General features: G+C 41.4%; 1 protein-coding gene across 11 annotated transcripts in view; it reads right to left on the reverse strand.

Moving 5' to 3' along the window:
• The window catches only part of GRIN2B (glutamate ionotropic receptor NMDA type subunit 2B), a 755,912-nt gene that overhangs the window by 67,767 nt on the left and 670,752 nt on the right, over positions 1–17,393 (reverse strand). The gene's annotated exons all lie outside the window — the stretch shown is intronic.

A 17,393-nucleotide genomic window follows, 5' to 3' on the forward strand; every position in this document is an offset into this window, starting at 1 on the left:
TTATTGGTTAAACTGGAGGCAGCTGCATAGAAGCTGTTTACTCCTCTCCCAGCGCCATATTGTGGGAGAGCAGATGCATAGAATAAGTCTTAATTCCAGTAACTTAGTCTAGTCTGAGTTGCTCCCCACAATGGGAGACCAGAAGCACCTGGCTCCTGCCTTTGGATCAACACAGTGTGCCGGCCATAGCGCGCTGGCCGCGGCGGCCATTGGAGGGTGAACCAATGGCAAAGGAAGACCTTTCTTTCTGTCTCTCTCACTGTCCACTCTGCCTGTCAAAAAAAAGGGGGGGATCAGAAATGTAAACATTTACAGCCCTGTGTGGCAAGTGCTAAAACCAAAGCCTGTACCCAGGGCTGTGAGGATGCCAGAGTTCCATTGTGGCTTCTGTTTTTTTCTACTTAGCTGTAACAAGGAGCATGATAGTGAGAGCAGCAAACAGCTGTGGAAAGGTCAACAGAATGACGGGAGCAAATGAGCCAGGAGGATGTGTTTTGGCTTGTGGAGAAGTCCCGTGGGGAACTGTGAGAACTAGTTGGATCCAAATTGGAATAAAATGGTAAGTAGGGATGAGAGAATACTGACGCAGCTTGTCTGGGGAAGGGAGCATGGTTAGGCTGGTGATGAATGCACGGGTCAATGCAGATATGCACCTGCTCTGCTGGGTAGAAGCCCTGGGATGCATTAGTCAGCTAGATCTCTCTGGGAGCTGCCACCTACAGCCACACAAGCATGTGCCCCAACACCAGAAAACACCACTCGCAGGGACTCCAACATGCAAGAAGGGTGCCTCCTGAATCATACACATGGTAGCCTGCTGCCAATCATCAGGAGAAATGTGTGGACTCCATTAGCTTTTAGAAGAGCTGTTCATTCCTATTTTTATAATGTAATCTACACCATTTTACTGGTTTGTTTGTTCCCACTCTGCCATTGAGTTAAACAAATCATGGGAAAACATTTTAAAAAATTTCTGCAACTGAGTATCTTTAATTATCAACAGTAATAATGGATTGCAAGCTTCTACATTTTTGCAACCTATTAACTCTTCCCTGCTACAATGAAAATTAATAGAACAGGTGAGGTACAGAACTACAAAACTACTTAATTTATTAAATACAGAAATCACTAAGAAGCAACAAGTTGGCAGTACTTCTTAAATTTTGAAGCAAATAGGCTTGGATTTCCATATTCATATAAAATCCCAAATCCCTCTGCTCATTGTTTTGCTTTTGTCTCCTTTTAGGTTCCTACCAACTTCTTCCCTCCAGCTAGCCCTGTGGTGCTGACTGCTTTCATGCATAAATTAAGCCCCCACAGTCACTGCCCTTGTTTTATTGCATCATTTTAATGTGGGCAGTGGTTTGGTGTACTAGGCTATCTTGCTTGGCACTCATGTAGTCTTTCCTTAGCATTAACCTTGATGCTGGTGCACCTTTTTCTAAGTATGTAAATGATAATTTGATTCTATGTCTCATATTGTGCACTGAAACAAATACTTGCTTTTTTAAAATGTGTTCAGATGCTCCTTAACATCTGGGGTTACATCCCATAAACCCATCATACATTGAAAGCACAGTAAGTTGAAAGTGCATTTGCTTTACCTAGCCTGCTGATCATCATAGCAACACAGCATACTATAGAGTCTCAGTGGCATCCACTTTCCCTGAGCTGCTGATAGCTATGGTTCTTCCCACTTCCCAGAACCACAAGAGAGAACTGTCAAGGACTCTCTTTATAGTCTTCCTGGTACTGTTGCTTCTATTTCATTGGAAGTCTGTTTTTGCTCATAGAGCTAAGATGATTAACTTCTCAAGTAGAAATTCCCAAATGATTTTCCAGCTATTAATATGTGCTATGCCAGTGATTGGGGACAGGTGGTAGTTGGGGGAGAACTGAATGAGCCTTGGGTGCTCATGACATTGGGTCATCTCCATCTCAAAGTAATCATATTTACTTCAGTGGTCAAGCTGATATTATTTTCTATATGTTGTAGATATATGTTTCTATATGTTGTAGATAAAGAGAATCAAAAATGAATCTTGATGTGAATGGAAGGGGAGAGGGAGTGGGAGAGGGGAGGGTTGCGGGTGGGAGGGATGTTATGGGGGGGGAAGCCATTGTAATCCATAAGCTGTACTTTGGAAATTTATATTCATTAAATAAAAGTTAAAAAAAAATAATGTGAAAAGTTTGGGAAGCCCTAAAGTATCTGTTTTTATTTATTTATTTATTTTTGACTCATATCATCTTCTCTCAATACTTCCTTTTGATTTTTTTATTCTGTTAAAACATATTCATTATCTCTGTCTTCATTGCTAGTGGCCTAACCCAGTGTAGTCCAGCAGCCTGTTCTGGGACGATTATTGCAGCAAACTTCAAACTTCAGATAAGATTTCTCTGGAGTTTACTGTAGGCACTGCAGCCAAATGACTTTCTTAAAACTCACTTTCACCATACCAACCCTAGTCAGAAATTTCAACAATGCTTCACTGCCATCAGGATTGTGCCCAAACTTCTCACCTAGAAGGCAAAGCTCTGTACTTTGAATTTGGCCTACTTTGATACATTAGACTTCATTACTTTGAATTATGAACTCTTTGTTCAACACAGAAAAAGGACATTGTTGGTATTAGGAACTGACATAGGTTAACAAAGAACAGATTGCAACAAACCAATTGCATTTTCTTTTCTAATAGATTCACCATATCCCAAGGAGAAAATGCTGCAGACTTAACATTTTGGCAACATTTCTCATGACACTCTTATGAACAAGAGAAAATATGGATTATTGCATGCTTTGCTAGATTTGAAAGGAGTTAAAAATTTGTATCCCAACAGGAAAAAAAGAATGTTTAATGAATCAATGTCAACATGAAAGGAGGTTTCCAGTGATAGGTGAGGGGAATGTTCTTCGAAGTGGCCTGAATAGCGTTTTAGAAAACAAAATAGAAGGCATGATTACAAAATTGCAGATAACACAAAGCTAGACAGGACAGATGACATACTGCACTGCAGAGACAAGTTTGGAAGAGATGTGAATTAATTGGAATGATGGACTGACCCTAATGGAATTAAATTTAACAGTATTTATACTTAAAGTCTAGCATCTAGATTTTTTTAAAAGCAACTGCACAGTATTGAAAAGGAAATATTTCAATCAACAGCAGTCTATAAGAGCGACTGCAATAACAAATGGAGTATTTATAGACTTGCAGTGTCTAGCACATGGGGTGAATGGAGGACGCGGATGATCCCACTCTGCTCTGTGTTCACCATACCACAGCTGGAAAACTAGACTCTGATCCTATAATTCTATGATCTACTGCTTCTTATTAAATAAATATACCACTCTCATTTCCCCAAAGTAATTTGCTCATGCAAGTCCCCTACAGCACAACATTTCCCATCTTCCTACCAAGCTATTGTTGTTTCATGTCAATTCAATTCAACCAACAACAACTGCGTACCCATTTTGTACAGGCCTTGGGCTATGTGCTAGAGATAACAATACCAGGTAACATTTACTGAGGACCTAGATGGGCTAGGCACTAAGCATGTTCAGTAAACTCATTAGTTATCATAGCCAGGCTGTGACCCAGCAACGCACATTCAATGCCTCAGCTCACAGATGACTAGAGAAGGGTTTGTTGACTTGCCCAAGAGCTCGGGATAAGGGACTACAGAGTTAGAATTTGAAGCCGAGCAGTCTGACTCTAAAGCTTGAGCCCAAACTCCTCATACCACTACACTACTCTGACAATGGAAGGGGAAAGACCTGGTTCCTGTCTACGGTCTAAAGAAAAAAGATGCTATAATATCTACTGACAACAATGTAGAATTAGGTGTGGGTAATTACCCTAATAAAAGGTATTCCCTTAAAGCAGAATGGATTATTTCTGAAAGAGTCGAGGAAAAGCCTCACAGAAATCCTCCCATTTCAGCTGGGCCTTGAAATGGAAGAGGAAGAGCTCTGTAGTCACCGAGCCAGTAGCAAGAGCAAAGGGCTCCATGGAAAGACCATCGATGGTCCTTCACAGCTGCAAGGTAACATGTGTGGGCAGAAACCGTTTATTCAGTTCTCTTCCTCCTAAAAACACCTGCTCACTCCAGCCAGAAAATCTCAGCTTCTCATTCTCAAGAGCCTACTGGGTTATGCTCACCTCTCCCCAGTGCCTTGTTTGACAGTATCATGTTGGTAGACTGGAAGTGTTGTGTTGTGGGCACCATAACATTGACACACACAACAAATAAAAGCTTCCTCTGCCCACCACTGCCCCCAGTTGTTAAACATTTATCAGCTCAGCTGGCGCCGCGGCTCACTAGGCTAATCCTCCGCCTAGCGGCGCCGGCACACAGGGTTCTAGTCCCGGTCGGGGCGCCGGATTCTGTCCCGGTTGCCCCTCTTCCAGGCCAGCCCTCTGCTGTGGCCAGGGAGTGCAGTGGAGGATGGCCCAGGTGCTTGGGCCCTGCACCCCATGGGAGACCAGGAAAAGCACCTGGCTCCTGGCTCCTGCCATCGGATCAGTGCGGTGCGCCGGCCGCGGCGGCCATTGGAGGGTGAACCAACGGCAAAGGAAGACCTTTCTCTCTGTCTCTCTCTCTCACTGTCCACTCTGCCTGTCAAAAAAAAAAAAAAAAAAAAAAAAAAAAAAAAAAAACATTTATCAGCTCACCACTGCCCAGAGTAACTAAATCATTCATTGTTTCATACAATTTACTACCTTCTTTGATGCTTTTTTAAAACATTGCAGGTAACATCTTCCAAATGAAATTCTAAACATTGTTTCTAAGTATTTCTGACCATAGACCTGTTTCTATGACTCTCTGAGCATCAGTTTCCACATCTGTAAAAGCAGCAGAGTGGATTTAGATGGTGCCTTTTACATAATTTCAAGGCCTTGTGATCTCTTCCAGACAGGGGCTCTCCATCATACTTCCTACAGAGCCCAGCACAGTGAAAGGGGTGTTTTTAGTGGCTATTTACGGAAGGCTGATAGCTACTTGATTTATTTATACAAAAGATCAGGTTGTCTTAAAGTCATCATTTTTTCTTTTTTTCCCTCGTTTCTTCAAGGATGATTACAATGAGGAAAAAAAGTTAACAATGACTGAAAGGAGAAACTGTTATGAAAAAAGCATCTACTACGTATACCAGATTCACAATGCCACGAGTTAAGATTCATGTAAAAGAACATGTTTAGATACTTAATTCAAATCCTCAATGGAGCAAGGCAGTTCATAAAAGACTAAACAACCAAAACTAAATTTAAAAAAGTATATATCTATGTAGCCTAACAAGATACATTTCAATCAGCTCTTTTCATAAAGCAGAGACAGCATTTTTAAAAGTCTGTAAAAATGTAATTTAAAGATAAATTTTTGCTATAAATTTTTTTTGAAATTCATGTATATGAAGAACCTTTATAAAGGTCATGGAAAACATGTATTATCAAAAAAATCTATGCATGGATTTCAACACTTTTTGCACCAAAATAAACTTATCTTTAAATTCCATTTTCCCATTTTTTGAAATGCCTTTGTATGGTGGGAATATTAAAAAATGGAAAACTTTGAGAGAGGAATAAAGAATTACACAGAGAGAAAAAGAAGCTGAAGGCACTGAGAGACATCCACCTAAATGCTGGCATAGGAAGGCTGCAAAGGCTCAAGTCTATAATCCTGGAAATGCAGAGAGCAGTAGGAAATGAGGTTAACAGGAGATTTTTTTGGAGAAAAATGAAGAATATACAGTCAAGATTAAAATATGATCAGAAAAAAATACCCACAACAGGTAATGAAGACAATGTCTGCAGAACATTCAGAAGTCCTTTGAGACAAACACTAAACAAACATCATTACCACGAGCACATTTAACCAACACATCGGTCTATAAAAAATTCAGTTACCTGCCATCCTAACATTTAAAAGGGCCTCTTGAGGACTGAAATCATCTTTCTCAAAATGGAAGGTAAAAATCTTTGGTTAGCTTTTCTTAGATAAACATGGAGTCCTTTTTCAGGGTTTCCAGTCTTGGTTCAAGCTGAGCATCTGCATAGCTGGGAATTTCTCCTTGGAAGGAAGTTAGCCCACAAGCCTATGGCCTGGTAAGAGTGGACCTGGTCCAGAAGGCTTCCCTTACAAGCATTCTAGGGAACTAGTCTGATGATTGATTTTACACTGTAAAACCTTCCTCCTGCTAACAGTTTTCCTCCATTAATACCAGTGAAATTGGCACTGATCAGCATCTTAACAGGGCCATGCAGAAAAAAAAGACCACAGGGACTATGTTCCTCTCTGAAAACCCAAGTTTGTCCCTTCACTGCAAACAGTGGACGTGTGTGCCAGGGTGAACATGTCGTCATGGAGCAGGGAGAGGGGACCTGGCAGGGCATTCATGCTGCTGCAGTCCTTGCACTGATAAGCAAAGGACATCAGTCTCCCCGGGCTGCCTCTCTCATCTGGACAGAAAGTCATTTTTTTAAGATCCCGGAACAAAAGCACTTATTAGAGCCTCTTTAGATGTCAAAGGTTATTTTTCAAAAATCAAAGCATTTTTGTTTCTTGCTTGAGATGACATCTGGATCTAACAAGAAACACTTGCTGCTTATTTTAAGCCTACATCTGACTTTTAAAATGAGAAAAATCAAAGCTACGTGTTGCCTCCTCAAGCAAACTGAAGGAATGGTCAGGCTCTTTATGAATTCTGCATCCTGTTTCATTCCAAATTAGGGTCAACTCCGGGGATTCTCCACAGTCCACTATAGGTGCTGCCTAGGGCAGGCCTGAGACTCCTAACAGAGCAGAAATGTGAGGACAGGAGGAGACTCCCATTTCTCCACCCCTAGAGTGACACATCTAAACTCCAGGGGTTTTAAATGTTTGAGTGTATGATAGAATGCCATTTTGCTCAATCTTGGCTTTCCTATATCCATCTCTCTCCCCATTCCTTGTGAGCAAGTGAACACTGGGGTGTATGATCATCCATTCTCTGTATCACGAAAATAGACATTCAGACAAAGAAGGGATTGTGTGTGTGTGTGTGTGTGTGTGTGTTCCAGTCTGATCATAATACACACATCTCTCCATCACCTGCTTTTCCTACTTCATTATAGTTTTCTTTCAACTCAACACTCAGTCCATCTAACCACTTTTAATAGCTGCATATTAGCCCATAATGATGATCATGCCTTAATTTATTCTATCATATGTCTTTGGATCCATATTTGTGGCTATTTCACAAAAAATACACCAAAATATATAATGCACATAAGGGTATTTCTAAAGCATCAATTCCCAGTAATAAAGCAAAATAAGACAGTATGTGTGTTTTTAAATGCTCCTGATGTTGCAGAATTCAAGTCTGCAACAACTGCAATTCCTAGCCACAAAGTATGAAGTGTTCCTTGCTCATACTCTGGCCAGCATGAGGTTTTTAACTCTATTAAATGTTCCTCAATCTCAGGAATGAAAAGTGCTATCTTCTGGCTCTAATTTCCATCTCTTAGACTCCCAATGAGCATTGGAGCACCTCTCTACATCTGTTAGCCATTTAGATTCTCCTCCTTCACCCTCTGGTGACATCCCTTACCCATTGTCTATTGAGTTATTTGTCTTTCTTATCTGTTTGCAGTGAAGAGCTCCTGGTATAGTAGACAGTAACCCTTTATCTGTCTGATACATAGGAAATATTGTTTCCACTATGAGATTTGCCTTCTGTTTTGGATCATTTTTCTATGCACAATATTGCACTTTTTTTTCTATCGGAGCACAATGTCTTTTTAAATGGAGGATTTCATATTTTTCTGTGTGTGTGATGAAAACACTTGGAATTTCCTATTTTAGCAATATTGAAATGTGCAAGACTCATTGATTAGCAACAATTATCACATTGTACAACATATCTTAAAGAAAAAAAAAACTTGAAGAAATCTACCCCATTCTTCAAAGTGTTCTTTGGTCTTTCTAGTATACATTTGCAGGTAGCTTTTTATATACTGCCTGTTACAGAGATGCAGTTTTTCTTCTTATTGTACTCAATCCTCCCTCTGCTGAGCCCCTTCCCCACCTGGAGGACTCTGAATCCTTGCCAAGCCTCACCACTGCCATGATCTTGTCCCTGATCACCCTAGTCCTGAGGAAAAAGCTGTTATTTGATCTTCTGTAGTATTTTGTGGGTCAATCACTCTCTTTAGCTCTCATAGTAAAATGTTAACTATATTTCCATTGGCAAATTCATGTCTCTGAATGGGTCTTTAAGTACTTTGAGGGCAGGGATTATAGTATTGCACCTCTTTTTGTCCCTTGTGATAGCCTGCACAGGTATGTTCTCCATAAATGATTGACTGGTATCACCTCCTCTAGATCTAGCTCTCAGGTTCTGCAGGAGGCAAAGTCTATCCCACACACATCGCCTCACTCTGTTCTCAGCTTTCCTGATTTTAAGGTTGCCCCAGACAGATTCAGCTCCATGTGAGTTACTGTAAGCAAGACACAATTTGTCGCAGTAAGGATCTAAGAAGGGCACTAGCACAGCTTGATGCTCCTCCTCATTTGCATATTTGGTGACATCTAGGTTCAGAAGTCTAGGGTTTGAAAAATGTATCTGGAAAGAATTTTAGTATTTAAATTTAATACATGATTGCCTTTAGCCTATTACTGCTTCATCACTTACTAAGCTGGGGGCTGGCGGTTCTGACCACACAATGAGAGAAGACCCAATGGGCTATTCTTGCTTCACACAGTGCACCTCTCTTGGTGACACTGTGACATCTGTGGCCTTACAGGCCTCAGATTCTATCCCTAGCTGAACACCACCTCTCCCAGGAGCCTAGGGCTCCTGGGGAGCTGTGAGTACCCACTGTTGCTTTATCCCCTGCTGACCCTCCCTTCACATCTCCTGCTCTGAAGAGAGAAGCATGGGGAAGTCGGGGAGGTGGATAGAATCAGGTGTTAGGAAAGGAAGTTGCTGATTCTCTTGGCACCAGAAAGTCATTATGAGCATTTCAGTTAAAATGAACAGAGAGAAGACAACATTAGAGTAACTGTAGCTACTATGGGACAGGCCCGGTGTGCCAGGCAGTTCTCCTAAAGTTCTATCATTTCATTGCTACCAATACCCAAAAGACAGTGTTAGCTACCCACAATATCACACTAAAAACCCAAGACTCACTGAGGGATCAGGATTTTATTGCTGTTCTGTTTGACTCCTAAAGCCCCTATTTCTATCACTTCGCCATGTTGCCAAGATAACATGTTGCCATGTTCCCACCCTCTTTATTCCTCACAAACTTACTGGTACCTGATAGAGTGGAAGTGTCTGCTTCAGGACCATAGCCTCTTGCCCTCCACTCAACTTCCCAGAAACCCTGATGACTGTGTCTAAAGGATCCATGGCAAGCGGCAACTGAAGTTCCATGGTGGAGCCAGGCAGGCAGAATAGTAGCAAGTGGCAGCAGGAGGCAGGTTCTGATGAGCTGTGGGGTGTTTGGTGAATTATTTAACCTCTCTGTATCTTGTTCATATTACTTTTAAGTCAGTCTGTATTAGTTATTTTTCTTTTCAATGTCCTTCTCTTTATTGTTATTACTGCTACTACTTATTACAAACAATGTTCCAACACCTTCATGTGCTTAGCACAATGCTTATTTTGCAAGTAGCTTGCAAGTGGCAAGAGAGAAAACCAAGAATAAACTCTGATTTCCCAAATTTTATCTCATTTGTTTCAAAATCAGGGTAAAGGCCATGAAAATTTTTGGGCTTCTTTCACTTCTGTTGATTTGATCAAGTAAATGAAACTGGAGTCACAGGATGAAGATGCTGCTACCCATTTGGATTTACCGAAGGCTTTGCATCCAAAGAGTTCATCTGAGCTAGGTGCTCTGCTCTAAGAACCTCACTTTGGGACAAGACAGCTGTTTTACAAAGGGCATGGATTCCCTTTAAGTCAGAGCAGATGCAACAGGTTTGCCAGACAGGCTCACAGAGTCTGAGAGATACAACTACCTTCCTGAAGTATTTGGATGCCTGTGTGGCCCTGGGGGCTCCAAAACATCCAAGCCCCAGTTTTGAAAGGCCAATCCTCCAAGTCCATTTTGGGGTTCAAAAGCTCAATTTAAATTATATTACTTATCTATTTACTTGAGATAGAGAGAGAGAGGGAGAATGAATGAACGAATGAATGAATGAAAACTGCCATTTGCAGATTCATTCCTCATGCCAGCTGGGGCTGGGCTATGGCTGACTCAGAACCAGGATCTCAATCCAGGTCTCCCACATGAGTAGCAGAAACCCACTGTTTTGAATAAGCATGACTGCCTTCCATGGTCTAGCATCAGGAGCCAGAGGCAGATATCAAACCCAGGCACTCAGGGGCTGGCATTGTGCCATAGTGGGTTAGGACCCCACTTGTGATGCTGGAGTCCCTTATCAGAGCTCCAGTTCAAGTCCCAGCTGCTCTGCTTCCAATTCAGCTCCCTGCTAATGTACCTGGGAAAATAGCAAGTGATGGCCCAAGTACTTGGGTCCCTGCCACTCACATAGGAAGTCTAGATGGAGTCCCTGACTCCTAGCTTCATCCTGGCCCAGCCCTGGCTTTTGCAGCCATCTGGGGAGAGAAAATCAGCGAATAGATGATCTCTCTCTGTCAATTTTCCTTACAGATAAATAAATGAATAAATAAATCTATCTACCTTAACTGAAAATCTTCACCAAAACAACACCATGCACTCTGAGGGAGGACATAGGTGTCTTAACTGCTAGGCTAACCTCCCACCCCGGGAGCTCAATTACTGCCTTCTCCTCTTATGTGTGGCTTCTTTCAAAGAAGGTCCCACTTCTGGAACACCGAAATGGAGTCCCTACCATCTGCTGGGATACACAGGAGCCAGGGAGGGCCCTCCCAAATTTAAAAAGGCACCAAACCTAGTTCCACATGCTCTGAATCAACTTCCTCCACACCGTTTGGTTCTGGGCAGATGTATTCCATGGCCAAGGCCAGAGCTTGCCCCAGAGCACACAGCTCAGCAGGCAGGCTGGCTGATGGATTGTGGTTGGCCTCTAGGAGTGCTGTCATAATTTACTTTTGGAGACTCTATCACAGTCTTCAGCAACTGATGCAGTTTGTCATTAGGTTACCTTGTCAGTATTCACTACCTTGATCCTCAAATGACAGTTGTAAGGGTAGAGCCAAAGTATATAATGCAGACCACTCTAACTCTGACCTGAGTTTAGGCACTAGCTAGACAAGGCTGTCACAGTTCTCACATATGTATGTGTGATAGTAATGGGTAGAGTTGTTCACAGATTCCACTTACTTTGTTCTAATTTGTTACTTTGTTTACCTAATTTGTCTCATTAGTGAAGAGTATATGCTGTGAATTCAGAAAAGCTACCTTGAGTGCTTGCTTGCCATAGTTGTGTGTGAGTCTGGACAAACTACCTAACCTTTTAAATATATGTTGTGGATGCCTGATATTTTGTCTCCTTACTCAACTCCAACATCATGGTCCCATGGAAGCCACCACGCTATTACATCTCCTTCAGTGGTCAAGCGTAGGGGCACTTGAATGGCTGGGACAAAGTTTTAGCTATAGGACCAGGAAGAATGCTAAATCAGCGTCATTCCAGTAACATGAACTATAATAAGTGAGATCCAGATGCTCTAGGCAGCCATGTTTGGTAGCCTGTGGAGAAACTGGCCTATAGGAAGATACAAGAAGAGAGAAGGAACTACAAGTTACCACAAGTGAGAAAGCTACATAATAGCAGAGAGGTGGGTATTTGCCACAGTAGTTAAGACATTGCCTGGGATGCTGGCAGCTACATCAGAATGCCTAAGTTTGAGCTCTAGCTCCATTCTTGATTTCAGCCTCCTATTACCCTGTATCATCAGAGGCAGCAGTGACAGCTCAAGTGCTTGGGCCCCTGCCAGCCACATGGGAGACATGGATTGAGTTTTCAGCTCCTAGCTTTGGCATGGCCCAGTCCTAGCTATTGTAGGTATTTGGATAAGATATTTCTCTTTCTCTCTCTTCTCTCTCTCTCTGCCTTTCAAATAAAATAGATTTAAACACTTTAAAGGATGTATGAGAATATGAGACTCCTGAGTTGTAGCTATTCTAAAGTCTCAACCATGTTTCCATTATGAGTTCTGTAGAGACAACCAGTATCTTTATAATAAATTTGTCTTTTTGTCTTTTACTTAAGCTAGTTCAACTTGTGTTTCTTCTTTATAATCAAATAAATCTTCATAATGCACTGTCTATCTCATTATAAAGGGCCTTTAATCACTCTATCTTTGTGGGGTTTTGGTGAAAATTAAATGAAATAATGTACATGAAGTGCTTTGCAAAATGTTTGGGACAAGGTGAGCACTGTGTAAGTGCCAGCAGTTGTGGTGGTAGTAGTGGGATTTATGACCATTAGTTTTGTGTGAACATCTCTGGAATGAAGAAGTAGATTGGGTCACCAGTAACAGGCAGGTTCCAAAGCCATCCTCAGTAATGGCCTCCCTACATGGAATCAAAGAAAGAAGAGGGGCCGGTGCTGTGGTGCAGCAGGTTAACACCCTGGCCTGAAGCACCGGCATCCCATATGGGCACTGGTTTGAGACCCGGCTGCTCCACTTCCAATCCAGCTCTCTGCTACGGCCTGGGAGAAATGGAAGAAGCTCCTGGCTCCTGGCTTCAGATCAGCACAGCTCTCGCCATTGTGGCCATCTGGGGAGTGAACCAGCAGATGGAAGACCTCCCTCCCTCCTTCCCTCCCTCCCTCCCTCTCTCTGCCTCTCCTTCTCTCTCTGTGTAACTTTGACTTTCAAATAAATAAAGTCTTTAAAAAATAATAAAAAAAAAAACAAAGTAAGAAGAACAGGAGGTCTCCTCTCAAGCTCTCAAATCCTTGGCTTTACACAGGGCCAACCAGCTGCAATCTTTGTTGTTTCCATAGTGACTTGTGGCTTTTGGCTTCATTCTCTCCCCATCCCCCAGGCCTTGTGTGGGCTGCTTGCACAGTCAGGTTGTCTGTAGTCACAGCCAATCCCACTCAGTAGGTCATCTGGAATCTCCTACTGGCCCACATACCAAACTGCCAGGTCTGGTTCTCTGCATGCCTTCCATCTCCCTTGCTACTCTCCATGCAACCCTCCCCCTAAACCCTTTCCCAAGATTAAGGGATCATAACCAGAAGGATCCTCTAAGACCCCACCTAGGTCTCCTCAAGTCAAGAAAGTAGCAGAAGCACGATTTGAACTCAGACTCATACTAAAGACTTCACTTTTTGCAACTCCTCTATTCTGCCTCAAATATAATAACACATAGAATGCAGAAAACAGCATCAGGTATGTAGTAATAATGCCCAATAGAAGTCACTATCCTCAAATAGCCCACATAGCCTATTCTCTTTACCAACTCTATGCCAGGGACCTGCTACAGTATTCTTCATTCTAGAGACCCAGAGGAGCAGGAAGAAGAAAGCACCAAGGGGATGGTGCCACCATCCAGAAGTTTATCATGGAAGACCCCTGAACACTGGAGATGACTGTACTGCTCTCCAAATAATGCTAAACTGATCTCTTACTTCCTCTGCCTCATTGCCCTTGACCAGTCTCATCATAGCATCCTGCATGATTCTTCCCTGAAATTCAAGTATTTTCAGTATGTTTAAGGCAAAGATTACTTGCAAATAGGCAAGTAATCAGTCTTAGACACACTGGATTAGCATCTCTCTCAAGCGTATCTCAGGACACTAAAGAAAAGTGATACAGATTGTTGCATGTTTAGAAAACCAATCAAACCAACAAAATCAGGTCTTCATACCCATTTTTAAGAGCTCTAGAAAGTAGCTGGACTGGAGCAGACCTCATCAGCTGAGACTGTGGAGAACTACTGTTGTCACTGCAGGGTGCTCATACACAAGTGTCAGAAAGAAAGTAATAGGAAGCATTGTGGAGAGGGGACATATTGCACCAGTATAATGATGATGTTTTCCAGATCACAAATCTGAATGGAAACACTGATAATTATGAATGTGCTTTCTGGGACAATGAAATAGCACAGTTCAAAGTGTGATCATCCAGGAAATTCAAGACATAAGGTTATGAATATATATGAAAAGAAATAAGGTGTAAACATTGAACAGACTCATAAAAATTACTGAGGTCATATAAGAGCAGACCAAAGTATTAGAAATACATGTTCAGTGTCAAAGACTAGACTACAGAGACAAGAAAAAGAGTTCTTGGCTGATTCCTTGTATTAGCTATTGTGGTTGGGCTGCTATAAACATGGGAGTGCAGGTATCTCTTTTGTATGCTGATTCATTGCTTCCCAGAACCACACCATGTAAATGACAATATACTCTTCTTTCTTCACATTAGAAAAAAAAAGAAGAACTGTGGGGAGATAGTGAAGGCTCTTGGGGTACTAGCAATTTTTTGTTCTTAATTTGAGTACTGGTTATGAGAGTGCTCAGAGGACAAAAACTCATTTACCTGTACATGTATGTGCCTTTCTGATATGTATTCTGTATCTCAATAAAATGATTAAATGAAAATAAAAAGAGAGAGAGAAATGAATGAGAATGAGAATAACTTGAGAGATGGGTGTTCAAGAAGGTACTCAGTGCTGTAAGCTACCTTGTCAAATTCACAGAGCCTTTTCTTCCCAGCTCAGGAAGGCCAGCAAGGCAGAGCCAAATCCTTAACAAGAAAAGGCACTCCTGCCTGGAGTCTATCACTCCTCAGCAGCCAGTAAAGATTGGTGTTGTGGACCAGCATACTGGTTAAATATGGAGAAAACCTCAAATATCCTACACTGTCTTAGTCCAAGCCAGGTTGTCCAAGGTCATCCCAGCTTTCACTGAAGTGCCTCCTCCAGCTTTGGAAGGTGGACAAGACAAGGAAGAATCTGGTCCTGTCTTCCATGCTCAGATACTCTACTGCTTGCTGGATGTCCACATCACCTCCAGTCCCACTTTCCTCTACTCTGCTCCCAGAGTGTTCTTTCTAAAATGCACTCCTGACTCCAACCTTATCCTTCTCCAAGGCTCTCAGCACCTCCTCGCTCACCCACGGGATAATACTCAACTTCCTTGTGAAAGCACATGTTTGCTCCTTAACTTCCCCTTTCTTTTTCCCCTCCCATTTTCCTTCTTCCCGCCATCCCAACCTTCCCCTCTCCTCCTCCTCCTTATTCCTCTCCCTAGCCTCTCTGTTTCTTTGTAGCTTATTTCTTGATAATTCCTAGACTTTGAATTTTATTTGATAACATCACACTATACTTTTTCTTACCTGATTATCTTTACTGGAATTCTCTATTTTTTAACAAATTGTATTTAAGTTATACAAGTTTCATATATTTCATATATACATATTTAGGAACATAGTGATACTGCCCACCCTTCATTCCTTCCTATCCATGCTCCAACCTTTCTTCCTCCTCCCTCTCCCATTCCCACTCTTAATTTTAACAAAGATCTACTTTCAGTTTACTTAATGATCATAAGGAATTCTCTATTTTAAGTCACTATTGTTCTTGATGACGCCCACTCAATGCTTACAATTCAGCTCAGGTAGTAGCTACACCAACATGCTTGTCCTCATCACACCCCAAGGCTGGGTGGAGGAGCCAAGCATCCTTCCTTGGAACTTCCAAAATACCTTGTGCATATCTCAATCACTGAACTTACCACAATAAATTATTGTCAGTTGCTTATGTGTCTTGTTTTCTGTAGTAAAATATTTTATAGCAATGACTGGATATTATTCTATAATACCCCCAATTCCTAGAATAGGGAATATTATCATACTGGGCATGAAATAAATGTTAGTTGAACAAATGAGTGAGCAGGGTTTCAAAAATCAACACTATTCCTGCCAGCTAATGATAAATGATGGTAATTCTACCAGTAATACCAGCTAATATTAACTAAGAATTTACTTCATGTCAGGGATCACAGTAAGCAAAACAAACGCATTGCCAAAGTTAATTTCCAAAATTGTACATCACTTCCATACACACTTCTGGTTGATTATTATATTAGTGGTAGCTAATGGATCAAATGTTCTAGTAGCTACGCCCTTGTGAAAACTCTATAGAATCTGGGTTTGACTGCCCTGACCAAAAGGATATCAAATAATGTGATACATGCAGAGATGTAATGAGTAACAGTGCGATGGGACTGGCCTCTTGGAATATTGCTGACAACTCTGAAAAAACCTGGGCCAGCCTCCATGAGGTTGAACAAGTATCCAGGATGAGGCCCAGCCCACATCCAGAAAAAACAGCAAGACTCAGGAGTGAGACTGTTTTGATCACCCAGATTCAGTTGAGCCACCAGATGACTGAAGCCAGGTGAGTGACCCCATGGTAGACCAACCCAAGAACCACCCAGCTGATGCCAATTCAAACTGCTGATTCCAAGAAGGCCAAGTAGCAAAATTGTGCTGTCTCAAACCACTGAGCCCTGCAGTGGTCATTATATAGAATTCAACTAAAATATCCACCTTAGGAGAATGCTGTGTATTTCAGGCAAAGCGAGGAAGAAGATATGGAAGAAAAGCAAAAAAAAAAAAAAAAAAAAAAAAAAAAAAAAAAAAAAAAGAAAGAAAGAAAGAAAAAAAAGAAAAGCAAACAGATATGAATGAAGAGACAAAATAGCACAAAGCTCCTCAGAGCTCTAATACAAATCAGTACAATGCTGACGTCAGTCCTTCCTAATTGTAGGACTGTTGAAATAGTGCTAAACACAGGGTTCAAAGTCCTGGACAGGCTGGGCCCTACCATGAACAAGCTGTGTGGATGTCACAAGCACTGAACCTTTGGCAATCTGAGGGTTTTTGTTTTTTAATCAGTAAAAATGGAGATATATAGGAAGGCACTTAAAGTTTGTGGAAAAATGGAATTAGAAGATAAGTTTATTTAGGTGCAAAAGAATTTAAAAATCTAGGCATAGCTTTTTCTACTATGTATATCCATGAACTTTTGAAGATCTCTTACTATGTATTTTATGTATATACATATGTACATGTGTATACATGGACATGTGTATGTTTGTATGAGTGTATATTCTGTTTTTAATCCTACATGGCTGATAGAAGAATCAAATATACAATCAACTGTCCAAAAGTAATATTAATAACTGAAATTAATAACTTTGATTCATAAAGATTATTAACCATTTACCGATAAGCCAACTAAAGCTGGTGGGATGGTGAGAGAAGATATTACCAATGGGAAATCCAGCAGTTAGACCATCTACAAGTTTCAGTGTATCAGATACCATTTCCAATATGCAGCTCAACACCTTGACTATCACTAGGATCTCATCATCTTATCTGATTAGGTGGTCTCAGGATGTCTCTCATGTAACTCTCCCACAACCCGGTTTTTATA

The sequence above is a fragment of the Oryctolagus cuniculus genome, chromosome 9 (assembly GCF_051225735.1).
Source record: "Oryctolagus cuniculus isolate XC-2025 breed Fujian yellow rabbit chromosome 9, ASM5122573v1, whole genome shotgun sequence".
Lineage (NCBI taxonomy): Eukaryota > Metazoa > Chordata > Mammalia > Lagomorpha > Leporidae > Oryctolagus > Oryctolagus cuniculus.